This window comes from Nansenia antarctica (assembly GCF_963989245.1).
Source record: "Nansenia antarctica genome assembly, chromosome: 18".
Classification (NCBI taxonomy): Eukaryota; Metazoa; Chordata; class Actinopteri; order Argentiniformes; family Microstomatidae; genus Nansenia; species Nansenia antarctica.
The window spans coordinates 14,544,359-14,552,811 of record NC_137691.1 but is presented as its reverse complement, the minus strand read 5'-3'; the positions used below and the strand labels follow the sequence as shown (position 1 = coordinate 14,552,811).

At 45.7% G+C, this 8,453-nt stretch overlaps 1 pseudogene across 1 annotated transcript; it reads right to left on the bottom strand.

Annotated features, from left to right (window-relative positions):
- Window positions 1–4,570: 4,570 nt before the first annotated feature.
- LOC308172987 (adenosine deaminase domain-containing protein 2-like) lies at window positions 4,571–8,115 on the bottom strand (annotated as a pseudogene). Its single transcript has 8 exons — window positions 7,743–8,115; window positions 7,332–7,460; window positions 6,819–6,969; window positions 6,531–6,686; window positions 6,134–6,349; window positions 5,467–5,683; window positions 4,856–4,988; window positions 4,571–4,681 (listed from the first exon to the last, which is right to left on the bottom strand). The product of its transcript is annotated as an adenosine deaminase domain-containing protein 2-like (transcript).
- Between the last annotated feature and the right edge of the window lie 338 nt (window positions 8,116–8,453).

Genomic DNA, 8,453 nt, shown 5'->3' with positions numbered 1-8,453 from the left:
TTATATGAAAAAATCAACTAGTCTGTAGTTGTAGATCGATCATTTCACAAACGGAAGCAGATAGACAGCTTCGGCCCACCGCCTTCGGCCACGACCATCTGCGCCCCCGGCCTATGAACCACCGTGAAGTTGAAGGGCTGCAACGCGAGGTACCACCGGGTGATCCTCACGTTGGTACTTGGTATCCTTCATGCGGTGGAGCCACTGCAGGGGAGCATGGTCGGAGTAGAGGGTGAACGAGCGCCCCAGCAGGTAGTACCGGAGGGCGCCGACCGCCCACCGAATGGCCAGACACTCCTTCTCCACCGTGCTGTACCTGCCCTCCCGCTCCGACAACTTTCGGCTCAGGTACAGCACCGGACGGTCGGCTCCCTCCACCTGCTGGGTCAGCACCGCTCCCAGCCCCCTATCCGACGCGTCTGTCTGCAGAGAAAAAGGAATGTTAAAGTTAGCAGCATACAAGACTGTCTCCCCACACCATATCGCTGGTACCAGTGCAAGTAGGCCCTGGCTTGCAGCATCTCTCCAGCACGCTGAACAACATGGCCCAGCAGACAGGAAACGCTGCTGTGATTGGAACACACAGTGAGGAGGCGTGAGGAAGCCGAGTCTCCCAGTGTGTTGTGAGGGTCTGAAATCAAATACAATTTGACACAAACACACCTTCAATACTTTGGAGTCGGACAGCCATTTTACATTGCTAATTTACCACTCACATACTTCTTAATGTACAGAATCAACTCAATTGCTGTTAAGCTGTTAATCGTATCTGAAATGGATCATTTGAAATACAGGCATGTTCATTGCTCACCAGTCCAATGGTCCACAGGAAATGGGTTCCAAGAGACACAGCGGTGGCCTTTTTTCAACTTCTGAATGGCATTTGACACAAGGAAAGAGTTCTCCTTTTCACCCCTGGCAACAGCCAACACTGCCCGACTACTATACTGAGGGAAAAGTAGAGTCAAAGATATATGAAGAAAGGAGATGAGATATCGTCAGTAAAACAAAGTTCAGCAGATATAATGATCTCGTTCAGCAGGGAAAATGGGTATAATAGAATAGAATAGTTTGTCAAAGGATACAGATGTCCCTGCGGACGAAAGCTGTGGAACTGCATGGAGGGTGCGGTTGGCCAAGGAGTCCCAGTGTGACTTCTCACTGAAATGTGGACAGCATCAATAAAACACATCTGCATGGGTAAAAATGTTTAAACTGAACCCTAAAAAAGGACAAATTAATTGATGCTGCTGCCTGGTATTCACGATCATACAACAAGACGTGTAACACTACACCGAGAGTAGGCCTGGGTGGTGGACAGGAGTTTAGCTGCAGGCGAGGGGCAGACAGACCTCATCAGCTCCCAGGGCTCTATGCCTAAACTCAACCGACTGGAGATGCAGGAAAGAAACGACAAAACATCAGCGAAAATAAGACAGACAGAGACAATGGACATACAAAGTGAACATCATTAATCAGCGATGTACAATGTGTTGCCTACGCCGACGACAATGGTGAGGTCACCCTCCTAGAGTGTGTGTGACTGTGGACACCTGCAGGGGTGCAAACTGGTGATGGCCCAAAAAGGTGTTATGCTATATTTAATGTGCTTTGTGTATAACGTGTTCAATTATGAGGATTGATGTATCTGGCTGATCCTATTTGCTGTAGATGGGTGGTTTAATGTGATGATCACACGATCGGTCGGTCATACTGTATCGCTTTTGGAAGTGCACTGATTGCGTGCCAGTCTCCTAATTTTAGTTACGTAGGCTATCCCTGGCATTTATTTAATTCTTGCTCTTGTAAGTGTGCCGGGTTGGTGCCAATTATTGACCTGTGCGCATTGTAATGAACAACTTGGCCTCTCCATGCTATAAAGTAACTTGCATTCAAATAATTTTAGCTCAGGCCTACTCGGGTCTACAAGGCCTTGTAATAAACCAGCTTCGCCTGTGTTTATTGTGTGCTGCATTCTGATAATTGTAGGTCTAGTCTTCATCGGTAGGCTCCGTGTCCAATTTAGCCTCTTCAACCTACTATGCATGTCAGTGTTGCATGACGAATACCATAGCATATCGGATTATATAGAATAGTTAATAATAATTGTGCCCCCCCATGCAGTTCATTGGCCCACCCTAAGACTGGGCCCTGGTGACGGGTCTGTGTACTCTGCCTTTGGTTTGGAACACTTACAAAGTGAGGTTATACTTAGCTGTAGCCAGGGGCGCCGCTAGGGGGTGGTAAGTTAGGACGATTCTAAGGCCCCAGCACTGACAGGGGCCCATGAGAATATATTTTTAAAATACATTATATTTATAAATAATATTATTATTATTATTATCATAAGGACGTTAATGTAGCCGACTTCAAATTATAATTCTATGTATTCAAAAAAGTCACAAAAGAAACAAACTGGAGTTTTGTTTCTCTATGTTTAACAAAATTGAGCCTTATTATTTACCCCTCTATTTATTCATTGCATGGTTCAGTCCACCGCGCGCGAGCTGCTAGACTAGACGCAGTGGTTCTCAAAGTGTGGGGCGCGCCCCCAGACGGGGGCGCAATAGCAATACTGGTGGGGCGCGAGAGTCTGGGGAGGTCAACAATTAACACTCAGGTGAACTCTTTGACTTGTTCTAATTGTAGCTTCATAATCTTCGGAATGGAGTCATTTCTGATGACTGTGCAGGAGCAGCACGCCACCAACGTGCTGATGGAGACGGTGTCGCGCTCCCTGGAGCTCCTGTCTGAGTCGGTGCAGCAGCTGGCCGAGACGCAGCAGGAGTTTGTGCGTGAGTCCCTGCAGCTCCAGAGAGAGACTGTGAACGTGCTCAGAGACTTTGCCAGCGGAGCCCTGAACCTCATGCACGACAAGCTCAATGGACGACCGGCGCTATAGCAACAGAGGGGGGCTGAAGTGACGGTGTAACAGGCAGCCGAAGTCAATATGGTGCCTAGTATCAGAGGTCTCCTTTAGGACAAATGCATTTAGTGATGTGAATTAAGGTTGTCAATGCTTTGATCGAAAATGTACCTTAGTATAACGTGATTGAATGACGGTTGCCTCTACAACGTGTTTGAAGATTATGTCCCGATCCCACTTTTTCACTACCGATACCGATACCGATACCTGGGCTTCGGGTATCGGCGATACCGATACCGATCCGATATTTGTATACATTTTTTGACCCCTGAATAATAACAAATACCTCCCCAGTATATAGTCCACACCAACAACAGTTAAATTAAAGACTGCCAGCCTTTATTAAAGCAACAAATGCGACGTGTTGTGGATTGGAACTACGGATCATAAGCTTTCAAATGATGTGTCATACATTGAAATCCGAAAAAAAATGAAGTTAGAGTCATTTGAATGTTGTTAGACGTCAGGCACATATAGGGTTAACCTCTTTGTAATGAAACCGGAAGCACACAGCGCAGCGCTATGCGCATTTTAAGCGCATATAGGACTCGCGTGAAGCGCTATGCGCATTTTAAGCGCATATAGGACTCGCGTGAAGCATTTCTGCGACACGTGTTTCTGTTCACTGTTTTTATTCCCTCATCGCTTATACACACAAGTTTGACTGCGGATGACAGTAGGATCGGATCGGAGCCTTTTTTCTTCTTCTGGTGCGATCCCCGATCCAGCATTCAGGACCAATATCGGGTCGATATCCGATATCAGTATCGGATCGGGACATCCCTAATTGTAACTTATAGTTACATCGCCTCACTAATTGTGTTTGTCATAATCAGGCAAAATCTGATCAGTTTACATCAGATACCAAGCACGATCTTGACTTGTCACCTCCAAAGACTTATCTGCCCCCCCCCACCCCCTGGTGCTGGACTTCTATAATCCTTTTACACTGGGCACAAGATTGACGCTTGGTCAGTACTTTAGGTATTTCCAGGGGTTTGTGTTCTGAATTACTGTATGTAGGGGTCATCTTCCTGTCACCCTAACCAGTCCAAATAATAACTGTCACATAGGAAAACTAATAATTGGATTTTACCATTTCTAGAAAGACTTATGCGTGCAAAACGTATGCATCCATTTGTTTTGTCTGATCTCAGATGGTTAATGGGGTATAGTTGGTGACAGAGCAGCTTAAATTTTAAGGCACTTTGCCAGTTCAGTTTTGTTCTTTTAAGTGGCTTGTTGTATCATGTGAAAATATGATAAACCTGTTTCTGAGAGTTTTTTTTATTTAAAAAGACATTTTAAGTTAACTCTTGTATTAACTGTCCCGGTGTACTAATGTAAGGAGATTTCGGAGATGGTGTGGTACATGTAAATAAATTACATTGATTACCTTTGGGGATTTAGGTCCTAAGCTTGGGCAAGATATACTTGTTTGTTTTCCCTTCTAATGCAATACTTCAAACTAAATCTTCAGACTTTTCTGTTTTTATTTTGCACATTATTGAACATGAACATGAATGTGAAACCAAACAGAACTTCAAACTAAAGAACATTAAGCATGCAGTAATGCTGAAATTAGGCACAAATCACAAATTCAAACTCCTCTTTGAAACAAAACTACGCCCACACCCATGGGACTCAGTGGCTGAAGCTGTCGACCAGGTGTTTGGAGTCCCAGGGTCCTGCGCCATTGGAGAGGAACTGGTGGTTGACAACCATCTTGGCATTCTGATAGAGACTGGCTTCCAACTGAGGGAAGAAGGAACACATCACACAAAATTCACATTCATGCTGTCAACACAATCTTGGCCAGATGATATTCGGTAGCACATGATATGGCTACGATGTCGCCTATATGCAGTGCAGACAAATACAGGTCCACGGGTGCCAGGATATCTACTGATTCATGGCTCAACAACTCACCTTGGCACTGTGATAGGTTTGGAGGTTCAGTAGAGAACTTTGCCCACTCAGCTTTGCAATTTTGCAGAAGTTACAGTAGAGGGCTCTCTTGCACAGTCTGCTGGAGAAGCCAGGCCCACTCACAGTTGGGGAGCTAAGGGGCCAGAGAGAGCATTACGCCTACATAGAAAGCTCCCTCCACAATGAAATTATACATTTACATAATTTGTTTTTAAATGTTTGACATTTACCAGACGCTTTTATCCAAAGCAACTTACAAACGTGTCTAACAAGTAAGTGAATCACATCAGTCATCATAAGAACAAATCAATGCTAGGAGCAGGTGCTATTGGCAGTCACAATGCTAGAAGAAGGAAGGATCTTTTTTTATATATACAGTAGAGGAACTGTACAGGGTAGTGGGGAGTGAAGAGGTCTTTACAGTCAAGATGGACAGGCAAGATGTAGTCTGAAGAGATGGGTCTTCAGTACCCATCAGACTTCATTGTAATAGTAGTATACCAAGTACGTAAAGTATGAAAGTAGTCATCGAGATCATCTATGTTTCATCAAAAATACTTAAATTGTTCCCATGTTACGAGCATCGTCTACCAGTAGCACCATTGACTTACCCATCGACAACAAAGCCTGTTGTGCTCAGGTCCCCGAGGCACCAGTTGATGCTGAGGTCTTTGCAGTGGCGAGAGCTGTGTTGAGGCGCCACCCCGTCACAACCGAGGAAGAATATCCTCTGTTTCCTAAAGGGTGGGACCAGCTGCTCCTCCCAGTCATCCCCCAGGCGATTGTTGATTGCGTCCGACACGTTGTCCGAGTCATAGCTGGAGTCACCTGAACGGACCAGTAAACCAGAACCAAGTTCTCAAAATTCCTTCTTAACCAGTTAAGGCCCCAATACAATTCTAGAACACTGCTGTAGATTGCTGAGAATTGTCAAGATAAAGATAAAATATTAGAACAAGCCTGAGAAAAGTATCACACACCAGTATTACACAGCACATTATTCAGGGAAAACAGACTAGATTGAGAAAGATTCGGTGACTATTTCAAAATGTACCAAAAGTCAGCATTAAGATTCTGGTTGTTGTGTTTGTATTATGGTTTGAAAACCAAAGCCGTCAACGGCTACTTACCGTAGAACATAGAACAGCCATTCCTGGCCGGGGGACGGGGGGGACTAGAGGCTTAATACCTCCCAGTGTCACTGGAGCACTGTCCGTCAGTCCTACAAGGGAGGGCGGCCTATGCTACTGTGATTGTAATGCATCCTTGGTTACTTACCTAGGACCACATTGATGATGTAGAGTGGCTCAATTAAGTGGCTCAGCAGCGCCCCCTGGACCCCGGTGACGGCCCAGCGGCAAAGTTTGTCACTGTTGGACATGCAGCAGACCCGGGCGGGCGCCCCACACACCCGGATGGAGGAGAGCCACAGGGATCAGAGAACCCTTAGCATGGCACTGCAGCATCAGGGAACTGTAGAGATTCAGGGAGTTCCTATGGGGACAGAGGATGCACACAATCACTCTCACTGGGTCACTCAATTAGATCACTAAATTAGTGAAATGTCCATCCAATACTTACACTTCTGAGTGGATGCAAGCAATTAAGATTTCCGCATTGGACACTCAACAACAGCAGCCAGTATGAAAATGCACACACTCACATGGAACCGCACTATGCTGCCCCTCTTGGGGTCTGGTTGGTGTAGAGGTGAAGGTAGGTTTTGGGCTTGAGCTGTAACAGTTGGCTGTCTGAGTTTCTCCCGTAGATGGAGCGCTCCTTGCACTTTGGGTCATGGCTGAAGAACAGCAGAAGCTGCTTGTACAAGAACCTGAATAGAAATACAGGATCGGACACATCATTTGCTAGTCTCCAGTATTAATAGCTAAACAAACCAAACAAGTGAGTGAAGTGAGTAAGTAAGTCCAGACGATCCAACAAAACTCCTGTCAGGCTGATGTACCTTTGGAGAGCCCGTCTGGCGATGACCATGGCATGGCAGTCATGCACCATAGTGCCACTGAAGCAGAGCCAGTCACTGCAGCTTGACTCGCCCGTGCCCAACGCCACAACGTTGTAGCGCACATAGGACTGGCCCCAAGTGTCACACAGCTCTGGAGAGGGAATAATGTGGGAGAATCACATCCATAAACTATTCACAATCTATAGACACATATATATATATATATATAACACACATGGACGACACATAAACTGTGTGTGCGTACATTAGACATGCTCATCAAAAATAGGTGTCATTTACAGTCGTTAACATATTTTTGTAGTGTATTATTATTGAATAGATTCCAGGGACGGAGTTGAAAAGGTGAGAAGGTCAACGAGAGTTGTGGAAACAGACCTTCTTGGGGGGTTCGGATGCATAAAAATAAAAAAAGACGTGATTTTGGATTAAAAATCGAAAAGGTGACTAGTTTGCATCCCTGAGATTCCCCAGTGAGCAGAGAGAAGACCTCACCTCTCTCCAGGACGAAGGCAGCCAGGCTGCTCTTGCAGCTGTGGAACTGGGAACACTCCCCCAGGAGGTCGTCAAACACGTTACTGGACACTGCTGCCATCCGATGCATGTGCCAGTCAGTGTAACCCACTAGAAAAGCAGATGCTTTCAGAGTCAGAAGAAGAGATGTACTAACCCTGACTCTTGGCAGATCATGCAGTATGTAGGCTACAGTATGGAAGACTATTCAATCAAACTGTTAGAAAAGGCAAACAGGTTTATGCCCCATGTTATAATCCTCAAGCCTAGCTGTGAATGTTTCCACTGACTTCCATCACAAAATAACCTGTTCCCTTCTAAATACACTCACAAGTTGTTTAATATGAATTCAATATCAGTTTGATCATCAAGTGAGAGCACCTGGCCCCTAACCTCCACTCTTGGGGCTGCTCTGCAGGTTGTTTGACTGGTCCTGGAGCCCCAATTTTAGGAAGCTGTTGTCCAACTTGGGTGGGGATGTGCCAAAGAGGGAAAGGCCATCACTGTCGTCGCTATCACTGTCGTCCTCCTCCTCCTCCTCCAGCATTGGGTCAGGCAGTATAAGGCTATGCAGGGGTTTGGCGAGGGAAGACCTCATGGGCCTATAGTCCTCTGGTAGCAGAGCCCCAAAAACGTCTGGGTTACTGGAATCAGTGTCACCACTTACACAGAAATGTCGTCCAAAAGCGCCGCTGCTGCTGCCCCTGTGCATAAGAGAGGCCGCCTTTCTAGGCAGCCGGCTACGTACAACATCTTCGTCCACCATGATTAGTACCTGCAGTGAACACAGAGTGCATGGGAATTCATTTAACACATGCATCAGTTGTTAGAAAGAGATGCCATTCGTAAACTAAAGTAAAGGCTAAAGGATACATCTGAACGGTAGGCCATTGTGATGGCAGTCCGTGTTAAGACCTAGCATTGTAGTACCACTGCACTGGACTGGCATCTTATGAGATGCTTTCGTGGATTTTTTCATAAAAACATTTTCTGATACAACAACAACACTAGAACCGTGTGTATGATTATCTGCAAATGTCTCCCTCACATTAAAATGCTGCCTGGCATCCCGAACGACATCTGTGGTTGAAGTATGGTGGAAGA